Source organism: Canis lupus, chromosome X (assembly GCF_048164855.1).
Source record: "Canis lupus baileyi chromosome X, mCanLup2.hap1, whole genome shotgun sequence".
Taxonomy (NCBI): Eukaryota; Metazoa; Chordata; class Mammalia; order Carnivora; family Canidae; genus Canis; species Canis lupus.
The window spans coordinates 85262606-85282262 of record NC_132876.1 but is presented as its reverse complement, the minus strand read 5'-3'; the positions used below and the strand labels follow the sequence as shown (position 1 = coordinate 85282262).

At 38.0% G+C, this 19657-nt stretch overlaps 1 long non-coding RNA gene across 1 annotated transcript in view; it reads left to right on the top strand.

Annotated features, from left to right (window-relative positions):
- The window catches only part of LOC140628790 (uncharacterized), a 303795-nt gene that overhangs the window by 163421 nt on the left and 120717 nt on the right, over nucleotides 1–19657 (top strand). The gene's annotated exons all lie outside the window — the stretch shown is intronic.

Sequence of the window (19657 nt, the reverse complement as noted above, 5' to 3'; positions counted from 1 at the left end):
AACCTACAGTAAGTTAAATGGTGTCCAAAAAAACCCACAAAACACCCCCAAAAGCCCACCCATGTTTGAGGATTTTTTTTTGAAGAAAGATTAAAACTTATAGGGGTTTCTCCCACTCTCCCATCTGTAAAAAGGTCTGTTCTATGGAACGCCTGCTGTGATACAGTGCGCTTGATAGATAAGCCAACATGAAGTATAGGGTGTGAGGTATGAGGCTTCTTTTTATTCTAAACCGATTGACAGATCACCACCATCGGCTTACCGCTTGGTGAAAACAATCTGAATAACTAAGCTAACTGATCCACAGGAATCCAGTACTTTTTGTTTAGATGGAACAAAATCTTAAAATGTCACTTCTTACACCAGTATAAACTTATGGCAATTATTTTCTCCACACCCCTAAAATAAAGAGACATTAGCATAATAAAAAATAACTGGGCAATTTCTATTGAAAATGGAATTTCTCATTTTCTCAAAAATTATTCTCATTTTTCATGCTCCTGTTTTTTGTGTGGCTTTTGGAATCAGAAAATGAAAGGCTAAATCCCATTGCTTTCACACTGATCAGGAAAGGGAGATGTGGACAGCAGGCTTTAACTAGAAACCACACCTGTCCACTTTCCTGCTCAGAGTAACTCCAAAATTTATATTTGAAGTCAGAGCAGAAGTTTTATTAACAGAAAAGTGTTTTTCCATTTCAGAGTCTTCAAAAATGAAGTCTTTCTAACTTTACCAAGACCCTTGCTCTTTATCTTTTTTTTCAAAATTTTTTTAGATTTTACTTATTTATTCATGACAGACAGACAGAGAGAGAGAGAGGCAGAAACACAGGCAGAGGGAGAAACAGGCTCCATGCAGGGAGTTCAACATGGGACTCGATCCCAGGTCTCCAGAGTCAGGCCCTTGGGCTAAAGGCGGCACTAAACCGCTGAGCCACCCGGGCTGCCTGACCCTTGCTCTTTATCTAACCTCTCCATTATTACTTAAGATTTCTCCCTCTACCTGCTGTCAGGTTATTTGGAGCAAGGCATTGTCCTTAACAGAAGAGCACTAAATTATTCAGAGACCAGCTAGGAGATGGACGACTGAAAGTTTGGGTCATGGATGAAATTCTGCTCAAACCACTTGTTGATAATAAATAAACAACCTTTACTAATAAATGAGGACTCACAAACAGTAATAAATGTTTATTCTGAGATTATAAAGGAACTTCAGAAGCAGGCTCCATGCAGGGAGCCTGTTGTGGGACTCGATCCCAAGACCCCAGGATCATGCCCTGAGCCAAAGGCAGTTGCTCAACGACTGAGCCACTCCAGCGTCCCAGAATCACATGTGATCTTGAAAAGTTGGGGTGATTGAGCTGAGTTGGAGGGAATGAAATGCAACAAGAATAAATGTGAAGTTCTCCACTCTGGTCTGAATAACTCCATTGGGCAGGCTTTGGGTAGAGAAGTCATGGATTTGTAGAAACATGTGTAGCCAAAGATGTAGGGGTTAAACCTAAGTAGAAAACCTAGAGTCTTTTGGTTAGCTTCTGAGTGTTGTCCTGCATGGAATTTAGATCAGAAAAAGGGTGAAGGGAGAACCTGATATGTATCCAGAAGGAGATTAAGAAGAGGCAAGGGAAAGAAATAGGGAAAATGAAAGGAAAGGAAGAAGAAAATGGGCAAAGGGGAAAACTGGGAAAAGGAACAACAGTACCATAGTAGAAGATCTGTCATAGGAAACAAAGGATCAGAATTATAGCCACAGAAACCACCTCAGAATTCAAGCCTCCTCTTAATTCTTCTTTTCTAACAAATTATATTATTTCCCCTTCTAACAAATTCTATTTTTTTTAAAGATATTATTTATTTATTCATAGAGATGCAGAGAGAGAGAGAGAGAGAGAGAGAGGCAGAGACACAGGCAGAGGGTTCCATGCAGAGAGCCTGATGTGGGACTCGATCCAGGGTCTCCAGGATCACTCCCTGGGCTGCGGGCAGCGCTAAACCGCTATGCCACCGGGGCTGCCCACAAATTCTATTTTTTATAAATTTATTTTTTATTGGTGTTCAATTTGCCAACATATAGAATAACACCCAGTGCTCATCCCATCAAGTGCCCCCCTCAGTGCCCATCACCCAGTCACCCCCACCCCCTGCCCACCTCCCCTTCCACCACCCCTAGTTCGTTTCCCAGAGTTAGGAGTCTTTATGTTCTGTCTCCCTTTCTGATATTTCCCACTCATTTTTTCTCCTTTCCCCTTTATTACCTTTCACTATTTTTTATATTCCCCAAATGAATGAGACCATATAATGTTTGTCCTTCTCCGATTGACTTATTTCACTCAGCATAATACCCTCCAGTTCCATCCATGTCATAACAAATTCTATTTCTAAAAAATTCTATTATTCTAACAAATTCTATGATTCCTCTTCTCTAACAAATTCTACCTCTCTCTATCCTACCCATGTCAAGACCCTGGAACACTATTCATTTTGGGCAGTTTAGGTAGCTGTAATAAGAAGTGAATAAAGGATAAATACCTTTGGTTGAGGAAGACGGACTCTAGTGACATATGGATTCTGGCTTATAATATTTTCCTAAAGGAAAAAAAGACATAAAATTTTAATTTTCAAGTACAACCACTGTATCAGCACAGTAGATATGACTAGATCTGACTTTTCTTTTATGGACCTCGAAACAAAGTATTTATACCAATAGGCAAAGAGATCTCAATATAGGCCATAACCTATGTCTCAGTGGTTCCTAAACAAGTGTTTACCCAATGCACCGATAAAAATAATGTCAAAATACAAGCGTTTACAACACTGAACCAAAAGATGAACTTTAACTTCTTGACTTTCTTTTTGACCTGTAATTTTTAAAACTGCTAGAAACATACTTATCTCTTTTTTTTTTCAATTCATGAGAGACATAGAGAGGGACACAGAGACATAGGCAGAGGGAGAGGGAGAAGCAGACTCCTTGCGGGGAGACTGATGCAGGACACTATCCCAGGACCCTGGGATCACGACCTGAGTCAAAGGCAGATGCTCAACCACTGAGCCACCAGGTGCACCTAAACACACTTATCTGATACTTCAATAATATTGGGGTTTGAATTTTAATTGCATAACTTTGATATCATTTTGAATTCTTAAGACTTTTAAGAATGGGTGTTAGTGGTATGGGGTAACAGATATTGAAACAACGCCTCACCTTTGGGTTGCATTTTTAACTTTTCAAAACACTTCCTTATCTCCATCATTAGATTCTTTAAAAATCCTTGGAAACCCATAGGAAGGAGACCAGACTCTGAAAGGATGAAATAGGGGCACTGAAAAAGTCAAGTGGCTCAGCTTTGCAATATCAGGTGACTGTTGGCAGACTTGGAGCTCAAGTCCCTTGTGATCATTCCACTATATTTCTTAAAGTGTGGTCCTTAGGATGTTATTGTATAAGATTTTCTACAGGAAAGGGAACCAGAGTCAAAGAAATGTAGAACGTGCTGCATTATGGAAATGTTTTAGAGGTTCATAAGACACATTTTCATATTAAAGATTCTAAGGGTGCTCTAGTAAGAACCATGTTTAATATACTGGAAAAAAATCACCGTAGATTTATGCTGCTTCCACAGTGGGCTACGTCTGAATTCTTACCTTCTATTCAAAGTGATACCAGGATAAGGCAGGACAAGTTGAAAATCAAAGAGTTTACTCCAATCTGGACATCAGGAAGCATCTGTATTTCATTTCTTCTGCCTGAAGTGAGATTTCGTTTTGTGGATCTCATTAAATTATGTGGTTCAAATCACTCATGGCAAATGCTTAGAGACTGTTTTAGCACGTTTTAATATGTCAGATTGTACTCGGCTTTAGGCCAAGGACAGGGCAATTTTTCTGTGTTTTCAGAGAGCTTGCTCGATTGCAGAGATTTGAGGCTTATTGCTTTTATGCAATGTTAAATTGGGATTCAGCGATTGGAAGTGTTGGTGGGAAAATACTGCCTGTTCCATAAGGCAGGCTTGGTGCTTTTTGAAGGACAGGCCGTACCTTTTTAGTTCTCTGTTTTGTTTTGGACTTCATTTTTCCCACAAATATTGTTGGATACAAGAAAGAGAATTTCTGCTTTTCTTGGGCATATGATATCCTTATGTATTAAGAGGGCTTACAAAAGAGCAAGATTGCTATCCATTACTTTTTGGATGGGACCAGGACTCTCGGAGAGCTATCTTTAGTTAATAATATCACCAGAAGTTTTTTATTTCAAACCATTTTTCCGTAAAAATAGGAGACTCTTCTAACCAGGGAAAGGCACTGAGGCTTTTCAAAATCATCCTATTGATCCAGCAGCTTTTGCTCTTTAAGAGTAATGATGGCTTGTTTCTGGACGTCTCCCATGAAGAGCAAGGGGGATGGATATCCAGGGCAAGCTAAAGATGTAGGGTTCAGAACCCTGTGGCCTCCACTTTTAGATTGCAAATTTCTGGCCAAGCATTCTCTCCATTCCAGGGAGCGTTAGCGACATTCCCAGGGCAGAGCAGCAGTTCACCATCTCCTACACTAGCAGCTGGGGGCTCTGAGTTGGGGAGAAGCAATATGCATTAGCAGAGAAGAAAAGCGTATTACCAGCATGGCTAGGCTTCTACAATATGCAGAAACCTCACACGTCTGCTTCCCCAGGGACTCAGCAAGACTTTTTCTTCCCCGTGCTCAATAAACCAACCTGCTGAATGTGGGGAAGTTACTTCCATCAGAAAACCTCAGCCCTTAATTTGGCTCTTTTATTTTCCTTCCAGAGTTAGAGAAATATTTCCAAAACCTGAAGTGGTTCTGATTAGCGGTGAAGTCAAAAAGCCTTCAGCTCCAATTAAAATGTGCTTTAAGTCATTTGGTGTGGTAATGGCTGCAGTATAAAAACAAGTTAAATTTATTTTTGATCATGGGCTTGGCTCTTGAATTATTCTATTCACTAGCAAATCCTGGCACAGCTTTCTGGGCTGCCTGTGGAGGAGGTGTTCACAGGCTTTCCAATTAACACCCTATTAAGCTGCACACCTGTGGTTGAATTGCCCTCAGATCACAATATTGAAGCTTTGAATCCCATGACACCTATATTATTGTCCTGAAAAGAAAGCTTAAAATGATATAAAATGATTCTTGTTGTCTCTGCAATGGCAATTTGTTTCTTTGGTGCTCTTGTGGAGCAGTTTAAGGGTGGAGGTATATGTGGGAGAGTCATTGTGAATACTTTTATTAACACCTTTATTGAGGTATACTTTACATACCATAAAATTCACCCATTTTAAATGTACAATTCAATGATTGTTAGTATGGTTCCAGAGGTGTGTAACCATCACCACAGTCCAATTTTGGAACATTTCCATCACCCTTAAAAGAAAGCAGGACCCATTAGCCATCACTCCCGTTTCCCATTACTGGCCTTAGGCAACCCCCAATCCCCTTTCTGTATCTTTAGAGTTGCCTTTTCTGGACATTTCATATAAACGGAATAATGAAGTATGTGGCATGTTGCATCTAGTTTCTTTCACTTGGCATGTTTTTAAGGTTCATCCGTGTTGTGGCATGCACCTCATTCCTTCTTATTGCCCGATAGCACCCCATTGTATGGATACACCGCAATTTTGTTTACCCATCTATCAGTTTACGGACATCGGGGCTGTTTCCACATTTTGGCTATTATGGCTAATGCTGATATGAACATTAACATGCAAGACAGTGTGTGAACATAGCAGTTTTTTAAAAACATTTATTTATTTATTTTAGAGAGAGGGAGAGAGTAGGGTGACAGAGGAGAGAGAGGGAGAGAGAATCTCAAGCAGACTCTGCACTAAGTGCAGAGCCCGATGTGAGGCTTGATCTCAGGATGACCCTGAGATCATGACCTGAGCTGAAACCAAGAGCTGGACACTCAACCAACTGAGCCACCCAATTTATATTATTTATATTATATTATTTATATTTATATTAATTTATATTAAACACAGTGAAGGCAGATTAAAGCTCAGCTTAGTAGACTCTCGTCTTCAGCCAGAAAGTTATTAGTGGAGATGTGGTAGGGGTGGGGGAGGTGCAGGGGGTGCTGTGACATTTACAGAGTGAATGGCAGTTACACAAAACTGCTGATAGTCAGAATGCCAGTTAATCTAAAAATTTGTATAATTTCTCAAAGATTTAATGAAAATTTTGAGGTTGTCTCTTTTCCATGCCCAGTGGCAACAATCTCAGCTTCTTCCAGTTGTTGTAAAGAACATCAAGTGTTATAGTACTTGCTGGCCTGGGTTTAGAAGACGGATCTGGGACTTAAGAATTCTGTCTGCCTTTCTACAACCCTTTCTGCTGCCCTGGAAGAATCTTGTCACCACACTCCTCAGTTTCCTCATCTTCAAAATGGGGATAAATGATGCCCATATAGATCCCAAGGTGGTGATGAGGTTAAATATTTTTCAGGCATTTAAAAGCACCTCAAATGAAAGGTAATACACTATGTAAGCATAAAGAATTTTTGTTGGCAAAGATGAAAAGAAGGTTTAGTCAGCCTTTTGTTCTTTCTGGAAAACTTAAAAAATAGATAAAACCACAAGGTTTAATTTTGTACATTTGAGCGGGCAAGAATGTGATATTCATTTCCTCCAAGGCCAAAAATGTTCATGGTTCCAGTAATGTTAAGCCCTTCATTGGAGGAACAGTTTTTCTGAGTTCCCCAAAGCTCTGCTAACTATATTCTAAAATAAAACTCTTTTACCTTCTCATCACAACACAGCAACCATTTGGTTTAGAGCAGGAAAAGAAAAAAGTTCTCTGGAAGGAAATTAATCCAATAAGCAATTAACCAGCAAATCCTCATTGTAGGAGACACAAGGTGTTTCTGGCCTTAAGGAATTTACTCTTCTGATGGGGTTCAAAGAGAATTAACAATACCAAAACTATGCCTTATTTCATTTTAGTATCCCATGTCTATTTCCATTCTAGAATGGTAGCTGGCCTATTGAAGATAATTTTTTAATGTTAAAGTTTTGACTCTTCTAGAGTTATAAAAATGAACATATGTTATAGATTCTATTTAATTTATAATGAGACAACTAGGCAGATGTTAGAACCAATTCAAAGAGAATACAAAGAACAAACACATATATAGATCAAGAATATTCAAATGAATGTGCAAATAGAGGGTAAATGTGGCTTCTTCCACAGTGGGAAAGTGAAGTAATTAATCCTCTCCCACACAGGTCTCTAGAGTACTTAGAAAATATTTTTGAAGTTAATGAACAAAATAACTAATCAGACAATAAAGGCCGTAGAACTCAGAAAAGGAAATTGATAAAGATCTGTAAGATTTTCTGAAAAAGGAAGGCAGAAATCAGGTATTAAATATATATATGAATAAGGTCAGGGTACAGGGCAGGAGAGACATGGACAGTTCCAGGCAGGGCAGGGATGGGATGACCTAGTCATCCAGGATAGTTGGAAGTGAAAACTTCGATTGACTTCATAATAGAGATTAAGAAGTAGGTTGTTTACAGACAAGTTCCCAAAGAAAGAGCTAGCTGTGTCCCCCGCTTGCTTTGTAAATGTACAATCAGCCCCTGGGAGCCTAGAGATACATAATGTGGTTTGAGGGGTTCTAACCTCTCCCCACAAAATATTTCATGGATTTACCAGACTGGCCCAATGTCTTCTAGTGAACTTCTCATCACTAGTCCCTCCTCCAGTTCTACAGTGTTAAAGGCAGCTGTTCAAATGTGAATGGCATCTGTCTTGGAAGAGTAAGCAAGATAGCCTTATTGGAACACCTCAGTTCCTATAGCTGATCAGTTTCCTCAAAACAGGAAGTGCCCTACCTAGAGGGAGCCCCTGGTCAAGAAGCTACTTTAGATTTTGGCCAGTTTTGTTCTGGGCCACAAGATGCTTTGGGATGTGGAAAAGAGATCTCTTCGAAGCATCTCCTATGCATAGAATTGTAGATGGTGGGCAGCTTTACTCCTAATAATTCCAATGATGAGCTTTTGAAAAGGATTATACCTGACTTGGTTAGAAGCTTAAGGCCTTTCTCTCGAAATTATACCTCATTAAGTCCCTTTGAATTTTCCTGTCCCTGAACATATTTTTATTTTGATCCAAGGAGAAAGCTGGGAGCATGAAACCTTGTTTAACAGAAGCTGGCAAAGATTGTGCTACCCCGGGGGCGGGGTTCCAAAATGTCTATTCAAAAGGGAGAAAGGAATTGGCAGAGGAGAGTACAACTTCCTGCAGTGCTGCTTCTCCCATTTCACTCCTCTTTCTACTTGCTCCCTCAGTTTTTCCCTTAGTACTCAGTTCTCTGAACTTATTCATACATTTGGTATACAGTTTTTGGGGACACCCTAGATAAATACTAAATTAGTTCACCACTAAGCACTGTGCTGAGCACTGTAGGACATTTAAATACATATGAGAGTGGCCTCTCCCTTCAAAGTGTATACATGAGGAAGTAAGACACGAACACATGAACATATCACTAATAAACATTACAAGGGTTCAAGCTCAAAAAAAAAAAAAAAGACTGAAACCATAGAACTATATGCAATATGTTGCCCCTCCTCCCACACCTCCCTAATACATCATCGAAGGTCTATTTACAGTAATTCCTTTTACCCAGTAAGTACATCGTGTTTGGCTATCAAGAAAAAATTACAAGACATACTAAAAGGCAAATAACACAGTTTGAAGAGACAGAGCAAGTGTCAGAACCAGAGTGAGATATAAGAAGGATGTTGGAATTATCAGACCAGCTATTTAAACAATTGTGAGGGTTTCAGCGTTGTGAGTTTGAGTCCCACATTAGATCTAGAGATTACTTGAAAATTTAAAAAAAAAATCTTTAAAAGAAAATGCAACTACCATTTGCTAAAATACAAATTTTAAGAGCATACAAAATGGAAATGTACAGTCTAATGAATTATTCAATGAACACCAGTGTAACTAACATCCAAACCAAGAAATAAAACATTTCCCAAACTCACTGAATCTCCTTTTCCATGACCTCATGGACCCTCTCAATCATAATCTCCTTTCGTTTTTACAAATACCCACAATATACAGCAATGTATAACAAATTATTATTTTTTTAATAATTTGTTATACATTGTTCATTTTCATTGCTGTGTAGTATCCCATAGTATGAATATTCCACAATTCATTTTTTCATTCTATTGCTGGTAAATGTTTGCATTATTTCCAGTTTGGGGCTTTTATGACATCCTTCTACGTGTCTTTTGATACACTTACACATACATTTCTGATGGATTTACACTTAGGACTACTATTGTTGAGTCATCAGTTTTTATGTTCAATTTTAGCCAAATAGTTTTCCGAAGAGTTTGTACCAATTTACGGTCCATTAGCACCATTCAAGAGTTACTTTTTTTCCTCATTCTCACTGACATTTGATATTATCAACCTTTCGTGGTTTTAGGAATTCAAATTCGTGGTTTACCATTTCAAACACAATGGTATCCTATTGTGGTTTAAATTTGTGTTTCTCTGATTACTAATGATGTTGAATATTTTTTCATATATGTATGGGCCATTTGAGTTTTCTCTTCTTAAGTGGTGGTTTGAATCTTTTTCATTCTTCTATCGGGTTGTCTTTTTTCCTATTGATTTGTAGGAGTTCTTCATGTTTTGTGGGTATAAGCCCTCTGTCAGTTATATATCTTGCAAATGTCTCTTTCCACTTTGTGGCTTGTCTTTTTACTCTTTTTTTTTTTGCCTTTATACTCTCTTAATAGTGTCTTCTGATAAACAAAGTTACTAATTTTATAGTAATCAGAATTATCAGGGGTTTTAAATGTCATTATGACTACACTATAGTAAAAAGAAGGTCATAAATATAAAGAGGTATTTTGCCAAAGACTGAATGAATCAGATTTGTAGTTACAGAAATAGCCCATAGATGTGGGCATGTTTTTTCATCAAACAGGTTATAACACAAAGTTGGGACGAGAAACCTTGATCAGAATTCATTACACAGATGCACAGGGCTCAGTTAACAAAGCATCAAGACCTAGAAATAAACTCACTCACCAGGCTAATAATCTTATGTTGCCAATTATTTCAAACTTGCTACTGTCGGTTTCTCAATTAGATTTAAAAATCGAGTCCGGGGCACCTGAGTGGCTCAGTGGTTGAGCATCTGCCTTTGGCTCAGGTCGTGATCCCAGGGTCCTGGGGTTGCGTCCTGTATCAGGCTCCCCCTGCAGGGAGCCTGCTTCTTCCTCTGCCTATGTCTCTGCCTCTCTCTGTGTGTCTCTCATGAATAATTTTAAAAATCTTTTAAAAAAATCCAGTCCAGCAAGTGGAAACCATTATCCTTGGACATAACACACAATGTGTGGAATTGCAGGCAGAGGACAGTACAGAGAAAATGAAGGCTGGGCATACTTGGTGAGTTATATGTGCTTCACTCTTACTGGAGTGGGAAGCATTGGAAAGGAGCAGGAACATTGGGGCTGATAAGTAAGTGCTCTTACAAGGCTAAGGAACTTTGTGCTTTCCATTGAAATGCTGGTCCACTGAGGTGCTTTAAGCAGGAGACTAACACAGTCATTTTTGTAACTTGAGTCACTGGCAGCCGGATGGAGAAAGAGTCGGGATTAAGGGAGTGAGATTGTTCAAAGACCCATGGCCATTTAAGAGAAGTCTTGTGATATTTAGGAAATACACTCAAAGAAATTCCTGATTATTGAGAGGTAGGAGAGGTAAAGAAAGAAAAATATTTCCTAAAGTTCCTAGAAAATTGATCCTGCCACAAGATATTTTATTTACAAAGGGCATTCTAGGATCGCACAAGTTTGGGCTTAAATGCATAGCAGAGTATTCAGAGCAGGCCCTGATAACTGATTCAACAAGGAAAATCTGTTAATTTTTTTTTAACCTGACAGTTCAAAACTTTATTTTATCAAATAGCTTTTAATTTTGCATAGCACCTATTAATATTCTGTTCTGTTGGATTTGCCTTGGGAAATATTGGTCTAGAATGGCTTCCAGGGAGTTCTGGCTTGTTTAATAAAGGGTGGGTCTACTAATTGAGTTTGGAAATACATAAATAAGAGCAGATTTATGGGACAATGTATTAAGCTCAGTTTGCATATGTTAGTGCTAGGAGAACATTTCCAATAAACAATTGAATAAATGGGCCCAGAACTTAAGGATGAGATCTGGATGGAGGAATATATTTGGAAGTCACCAGTTGAATTCCAAAGGGTAGATGATGTTTTTTTAAAAAGTACATATAGGGCAGCCCCGGTGGCCCAGCGGTTTAGGGCTGCCTTCAGTCCAGTGTGTGATCCTGGAGACCGGAGATGGAGTCCCGCATCGGGCTCCCTGCATGGAGCCTGCTTCTCCCTCTGCCTCTCTCTCTCTCTCTCTCTGTCTGTCATGAATAAAGAAATAAAATCTTTAAAAAAATAAATAAAAATTAAAAAGTACATATAGATAGGAGGAGACAAAAGAGCCTCAACAGCACCATTTGATGAATTCTTTTCCCACTGAGTTGCATTTTACAAATTTTATATTTTACATGTGTAGGTCAGTTAACTGAAGTCTCTATTTGGTTGCATTGCTCTATTTGTCTATCTCTCTATCAAATGTTATGCCATATTAATGGTAGTTAGCTTTATAATGAGAGGATGTCTTGTAAGGCAAATTCATGTACACTGTTTTTCAAAATTTTCTTGGCTATTAGTGACCCATTGATCTTTCACTTAAACTTTAGTATAAGTACATCATGTTACAATTATGACACATAATAATCACTCAAAGTCCATTGTTTACACTATGGTGCATTCTGTGGGTTTGGACAAATGTATAATGACATTTCTCTGTCATTATAGTCATTCCATGGCTCTAAAAAATCATAAGTGCTCTATTCATCATCATCCCTCCTACCAGCCTCCAACCCCTAACAACCATTTATCTTTTCACCATCTCAGTAGTTTTGCCTTTTGCAGAATGTCATGTATTTGGAATCATACAGTATATAGCTTTTCCAGATTGGCTTCTTTCACTTAGTTATATGCACATCGGGTCCTTCCATGTCTTTTCATGGCTTGATAGCTCATTTATTTTTAGAGCTGAATAATATTTCATTATCTGGATGTATCATGGTTTAATTATCCATTCATCTACTGAAGGACATTTCAGTTGTTTTTCTAGTTCTGGCAAATATGAATAAAACCACTATAAACAATTTTAGACCTTTTTTTCTAATATATTTGTTCAAAGCTATAAATTTCCCTCTAACCACTATTTTGTTTTTGTTATGTAGAAGTAGTTTGTTATGCTTAATCTCCAAGTATTTTGGGATTTCTAATTATCTTTTTGTTACTGATTTCTAGTTTAATTCCACTGTGGCCTGAGTGGAGATATCATATGATTTCTAGTCTTTTAAATGAATGCTGAATGTTTCATCTGAGTTTGAGAAAAATGTGTACTCTGATGTTGTTGGATGAAGTAATCTATAAATGTCAATTATACCCGGTTGATTAATGATGTTGTTGAGGTCAACTATATGCTTACTGATTTTCTGCCTGCTAGATCTGTCCATATCTGACAGAGGAGTGTTGAGGTCTCCAACTATAATAGTTAATTCATCTATTTCTCCTTGCAGTTCTATCAGTTTTTACCTCGTGTATTTTAACACTTTGTTGTTAGGCATACACACAAAATAATTGTTATACCTTTTTGGAGAATTGACCCTTTTATCATTGTGTAATGCCCTTCTTTGTCCCTGAAAACGTATTACTCTGAAGTCTGTTCTGTTTGAAATTAGTATAGCTACTCCTCCTTTTTTGAATACTGGTAGCATGGTATGTCTTTCTCCATTCATGTAGTTTTAATTTATATGTCTTCATATCTAAAGTAGGTTTCTTCTGGGCAGCCCGGGTGGCTCAGCGGTTTAGCGCTGCCTTCTACCCAGGGCGTGATCCTGGAGACTGGGGATCGAGTCCCACGTCGGTCTCCCTACATGGAGTCTGCTTCTCCCTCTGCCTGTGTCTCTGCCTCTCTCTCTGTGTCTCTCATGAATAAATAAATAAAATCTTAAAAATATATATGTTAAAAAATAAAGTAGGTTTCTTCTGTAAAACTCCTAGAAAAAAAACAGGTAAGAAGCTCCTTGACATTGGTTTTGGCAATAATTTTTGGGACATTACACTGGAAGAACAAAAAACAAAGGAAAAATCAACAAATGAGACCACATCAAACTCAAAAGCTTTATCACAGCAAAATGAATCCACAAAATGAAAAGGCAACCTAGAATGGGAGAAAAATTGTGCAAACAATGTATTGGATAAGGAGTTGATATAAAATTTATAAAGAACTGATACAACTCAATAGCAAAAAAACAAATAATCTGATTAAAATGGGCAGAGAAACTACGTAGATATTTTTCCAAAGAAGACATCCAAATAGCTAACAGGTACATGAAAAGTTGCTCAACATCACTCATCATCAGGGAAATGCAAATCAAAACCATGATGAGATATCACTTCACATTTATCAGAATGGCAATTATCAAGAAGACAAGAGATAATGAGTGTTGGTAAAAGTATGGAGAGAAGAGAACTCTTGTGCACAGTTGGGATCATAAACTGGTTCAGCCACTGTAGAGAATGGCATAGTGGTTTCTCCAAAAATTGAAATTAGAACTACCATATGTTTCAGCAATACCATTTCTGGGTATATAACCAAAGGAAATGAAAACAGATTACTGAAGAGACATATGCACTCCCATGTTTATTGCAACAATATTCACAATAGCCAAAGTATAGAAACAACAACCTGTCTATGAAGAATGAATGCATAAAGAAAATATCACACACACGTACACACACACACACACACACACACACACAGTTTTGGCACTTGAACAACACAGATTTGAGCTGAGGGGTCTGCTTATACATGGATTTTTTCCCCCAATAAATAGAGTACAGTACTGTAAATATATTTCTCTTCTTTATTGTTTTCTTTTTTCTTTTTTTTAAGGATTTTATTTATTTATTCATGAGAGACATAGAGAGAGAGGCAGAGACACAGGCAGAGGGAGAAGCGGGCTCCCTGCAGGGAGCCTAATGTGGGACTTGATCCCAGGAGCCTGGGATCACGACCTGAGCTAAAGGCAGATGCTCAACCACTGAGCCACCCAGGTGCCCCTAGACATATGCTTTTCTTAATATTTTTCTCTGTAGCTCACTTTTTTGTAAGAATACAGTATATATACATATAATACACAAGATATGTGTTAATTGTATGTATTATTAATAAGGCTTCCAGTGAACAGTAGGCTTTTAGTAGTTAAGTTTGGGGAAAGTAAAATGTTATATGTGGATTTTTGACTATGTGGGGGGGTCGGTGACCCTAACCCTTGTGTTGTTCAAGGGTTAACTGTATGATGAAATGCTATTCAGACATGAGAAAAAAGGAAATTCTGCCATTTGCAACTACATGGATGGACCTTGAGGACACTATGCTAAATGAGATAAGTCAAACAGAGAAAGACAAATACTATATATCTTTTATATATGGAATCTAGAGATACCAAAATTATAAAAGCAGAGAATAAAATGGTAATTACCAGGGGCTAGGGGGTGTGGAAATGGGAGAGATGTTGTTTTAGGGAACATACTTGCTATTAGTAGGTAAATAAGTCTTGGAGATAACAGTACAGTGCTTATAAACATAGCACAGTGATTATAGATAAAACTGTATTATAAACATTAAGCTTGCTAAGAGACTAGATTTTGAATGTTAACAACACTAGAAGAAATGGCAATTATGCGATGTGATTACATGACATGATAAAGGTGTTAGCTAATGCTATTATGGCAATCATATATATTGCAATCAATGTATCAATAAATGTATGATGATATAAAATCAATGTCATACACCTTAAACTTGCACAATGTTGTATGTCAAATATAACTCAATAGAAAATACAGTGGGTTTCTTGTAGACAACAGGGAGTTGAGTCATGTTTTCTGTCTCACTCTGACAATGTCTTTTAATTGATACATTTAGACCATTGACATTTAAAGTCATTACTTATAGAGTTGGAGTCACATCTACTATATTTGTTACTGTTTTGTATTTGTTGCCCTCGTTCTTTGTCCCAATTTTTGTCTTCCACTCTTTCTCTGTTCTTTTTGTGGCTTTAACTGAGCATTTCACATGACTCCATTTTCTCTCCTTAGCGTATCAATTATGCCTTTTTTAAGTGTTTGCCCTAGAGTTTGCAATATACATTTAGAATGAATTCAAGTCCACTGTGACACACTATACCACTTCACAGATAGTGTAAGAACTTTACAGTAATACAATAATCCTAATTCCTCCCTCTTGCCTCTTGGATCATTGCTGTCATTTCTTTTGCTTGTACATAATCATACATAAGGAATGCATTTATCCTTCTTAGTGTTCTCTGAGCCTCCTGGATTTGTGCTTTGGTGTCTAACACTAATTTGGGGGAAATTCTCAGTCATTACTGTTTTAACTACTTTTTCTTTTCTCCTTTTCTTCCCCTTCTGGTATTTCCATTACATGTACATTACACTTTTTGTAGCTGTCCTGCAATCCTTAGATATCCTGTTCTGGTTTGTTCCACCCTTTTTCTCTTTGCTTCAGTTTTGGAAGTTTCTATTGTGATATCCTCAAGCTCAGAGATTCTTTCCTCTGCCTTATCCAGCCTACTAATAAGCCCATCACAGGCATTCTTCACTTTTTTTCAGCTATAGCATTTCTTTTGATTCATTCTTTGAATATCTAGCTCTCTGCTTATATTGTCCATCTGTTCTTGTATGCTGTCTACTTTATCGATTAGAACCCTTAGCATATTAATCACAATTGTTTAAATAGCTGGTCTGATAATTCCAACATCCTTCTTATATCTCACTCTGGTTCTGACACTTGCTCTGTCTCTTCAAACTGTGTTATTTGCCTTTTAGTATGTCTTGTAATTTTTTCTTGATAGCCAAACACGATGTACTTACTGGGTAAAAGGAATTTACTGTAAATAGACCTTCGATGATGTGTTAGGGAGGTGTGGGAGGAGGGGCAACATATTGCATATAGTTCTATGGTTTCAGTCTTTTTTTTTTTTGAGCTTATGCCTCTGGACTATGAACTTCACATGTGCTTCTTAGATCCGTTCCCTCCCCCCTACTTTTTGGTGGGATAGAAGAGCTATAGTGGGCTGGAGTAGGCTTTCCTTTGCTTTGCTTCGGGTTAATTAGGCTCTGATAAAACCCCAGCAGGTTAATCTCTGGTTAAATACTTTCTCCTGAGGGCAGACCTTGTTAAGAACAGAATGCTATGAAGTATTTGAGAATGGTTTCTTTGCCACTCCCCCTGCTGCAAGCATGAGGGAATTTCCCCCCAATATTCACTGTGAGAGCCTGGTAGAGCTCCAGGAGGTAAAACTCACAAATGAGTGTGACTCTCTTGATAACTGGGTCTCTGTGGAGCTTTCATCTCTCAGACTTGTGCACACTAGCCTCCAGGAATTCATCAATTACAGTTCAGTTTTCCCTACTCCAGAACTGGGTCCTTCAGAGGTTTCTACTCCTATAAATTATGATTTCCTGTATTCCTCTGTGTGTCTCTCCAATTATGTGGACAGTGCTTTGCTCTATGACATTAATTCTCTCACGGATCTAATGAGAGTTGTTGATTTTTCGGTTTGTTCAACTTTTTACTTGTTAGGGTGGCAACTTTGAAGCTTCCTTACACGCTGGACTATAAACATTTTCAATTCATTTTGATAGATGCTTTTATTTTTTTAAAGATTTTATTTATTTATTTATTTATTCATGAGAGACATAGAGAGAGGCAGAGACATAGGCAGAGGGAGAAGCAGGCTCCCTATGGGGAGCCTGATGTGGGACTCCATCCCAGGACCCCGGGAACCCGACCTGAGCTGAAGGCAGGCACTCAGCCACTGAGCCACCCAGATGCTCCATAGATGCTTTAATAGGTTAGAGAAGTTACCTTCTTTTCTGAATTTGCTGGAGGATTTTATTCCTGAATGAGTGTTCAATTTTACTGAATGTTTTTAATATTTCTCTATATAACAGTATATTTTTCACCTATTAATACAGCATATCTATTACATTGATAAAGTTTTATCTATGTTCAATCATCTTTGCCTTCCTGGGATAAACTTTATGTAGTTATAGTAGGGCAAATTCTAAGATGTAGTCTGTGACTCCCCCCGTCTCGTATCAATGCCTTTATATAATCCCCTCCCAGGGCCTGTGTAAAACCAGAACTTGCTTCCAATCAATAGAACATGGCAAAGTGAAGGGATTTTTTTTTCAAGTGTAATTAAAGTCCCTAGACAGTTGACTTTAAGTTAATCAAAAGGGAGGTAGGTTATCCTGGATGAACCTGACCTAATTAGGCTATCTTTTTAAAAGAGGGTCTAGTGGTTAGAGATTCCCCAGCTGGCCTTGAAGAAATAAGCCATTATAAGTTCCACAGCTGCAAGGAAATGAATTCTGCCAACAATCATGTGAGCTTGGAAGAGGACCCCAGGACTTAAATGAGACCCCAGCCCAGGCTGACAACTTGATTGCAGCCTTGTGAGGCCCTAAGCAGAAGATTCATTTAAGCTGTGTCTGAACTTCTGACCTACAGAAACTGTGAGATAATGAATGGGTGTTGTTTCAAACCAGTAAGTTTTGTGGTCGTTATACAACAATAGAAAACTAATACTTCAGTATAATGTATTTTTTAATATGCACTGGCACTAAGCTAATAACTTAGTTAATAAGTTCTTAGAACCTTAATATCTATGTTTGTAAGTGAAAACGGTGTATAAGTTTAATTTTTTTGCACTATCCTTTTTTTTTTAAAGATTTTATTTATTTATTCATGATAGTCACACAGAGAGAGAGGGGCAGAGACACAGGCAGAGGGAGAAGCAGGCTCCATGCACTGGGAGCCCGACGTGGGATTCGATCGCGGGTCTCCAGGATCACGCCCTGGGCCAAAGGCAGGCGCCAAACCGCGGCGCCACCCAGGGATCCCTGCACTATCCTTATCCAATTTTGGTATCAAGGTTTTATTAGCCTCAAAATGAGTTTAATAGCACTCCTTCTTATGTTCTTTGAAATAGTTTGTATAGGGCCGCCTGGATGGCTCAGCAGTTGGGCTCTGCTTTCGGCTCAGGGCCTGATCCTGGAGTTCAGGGATCGAGTCCCACATCGGGCTCCCTGCATGGAGCCTGCTTCTCCCTCTGCCTGTGTCTCTGCCTCTCTCTCTCTGTGTCTCTCATGAATAAATAAATAAAATCGTAAAAAAATAAAATAGTTTGTATAGGATAGGAAGAATATGTTTCTTGAGAGTAAATAAAACTTACCTATAAAATTAACTAGGCATGGGATGCCTGAGTGGCTCAGTGGTTGAGTGTCTGCCTCTGGCTCAAGGCCTGATCCCGAGGTCCCCATAAGGGAGCGTGTCTCTGCCTTTCTCTATGTGTCCCTCATGAATAAATAAATTAAAAAATTAACCAGGCATGATGTCTTTTGAATAAGACCTCTGATTACTTGTTCAGTTTTTTAAAAATTTGTATTGCTTAATTCATATCTTCTACTTCTTGAGTCTATTTTTATAATTTATATTTTCCTAGGAATCCTTATCTCATCTGAGCTTCGAAATAAATTTCTCTATGTTTTTCCTTGTGTTATCTTTTAACGTTAGCAAATTCTGTTTGGAATGGTATCCCTCCTTATTTCTCCTGAGACTATTTGGGCCTTTTCCCTTTTTTGTTTACCAGAGATTTGTTTTCCACTTCACTTTTATTGCTCTTGTCCCTTTTATTCCAGCTTAGTTTACAGCGTTCTTCCATTCATGTTTTTAAATTTTATTTTTATAATAGTTGTATATACACATATTTGGAAAAGTCATATACTTATGCAAATAGATTATTTCATAACAGCACATTCCCTGTTATGTCTCTCCCATTTCTGTTCCCCAGAAGCAACCATTTTCAACTCTTTTAGCTAATTCTTAGGATTGGCATGAGTTAAAAACATGCTTATATTGCTATTCCTTGCATATCAAGTTTTAAATGTTTTTCATTAATTTCTCAATGCAGAGTATTGATATGTGTGTTTAGTTATCTTTCACCATTACTCTACCTCCACCATACATATCTATCTATACTCCCTGTGCCCTATCCTTGCAGAGCAGCTATATGGTTACTTTGGTTAAGTCATAATTTAACCATAATCATAAACCATTAATGGAACTATACAAATGCTATGTATCTTGGAATATTCTTTCCTGTGTACTTTTTTTGTTTTCCTAATATTAACATCTTTTTTCCTCATGTTAACATCTAACATCTTTTTTTTTCCCTAATATTAACATCATTTTCTCTTTCTTTTTTTTTATGGTGAAAAAATTTCTGTTTAGATTTATAGCCGGCTGGACTCAGTTTAGAAGATCCCAATTTTGTTGGCAACGACCAAAGCATCATAGTCAAGAGCCAGTTAAACATATGCTTTCTTCTCCCCATTAGGCCTTCTCAAGGTGTTGACCTTGGCCACATCAATGTCATAGAGCTTCTTCACAGCCTGTTTGATCTGGTGCTTATTGGCCTTGACATC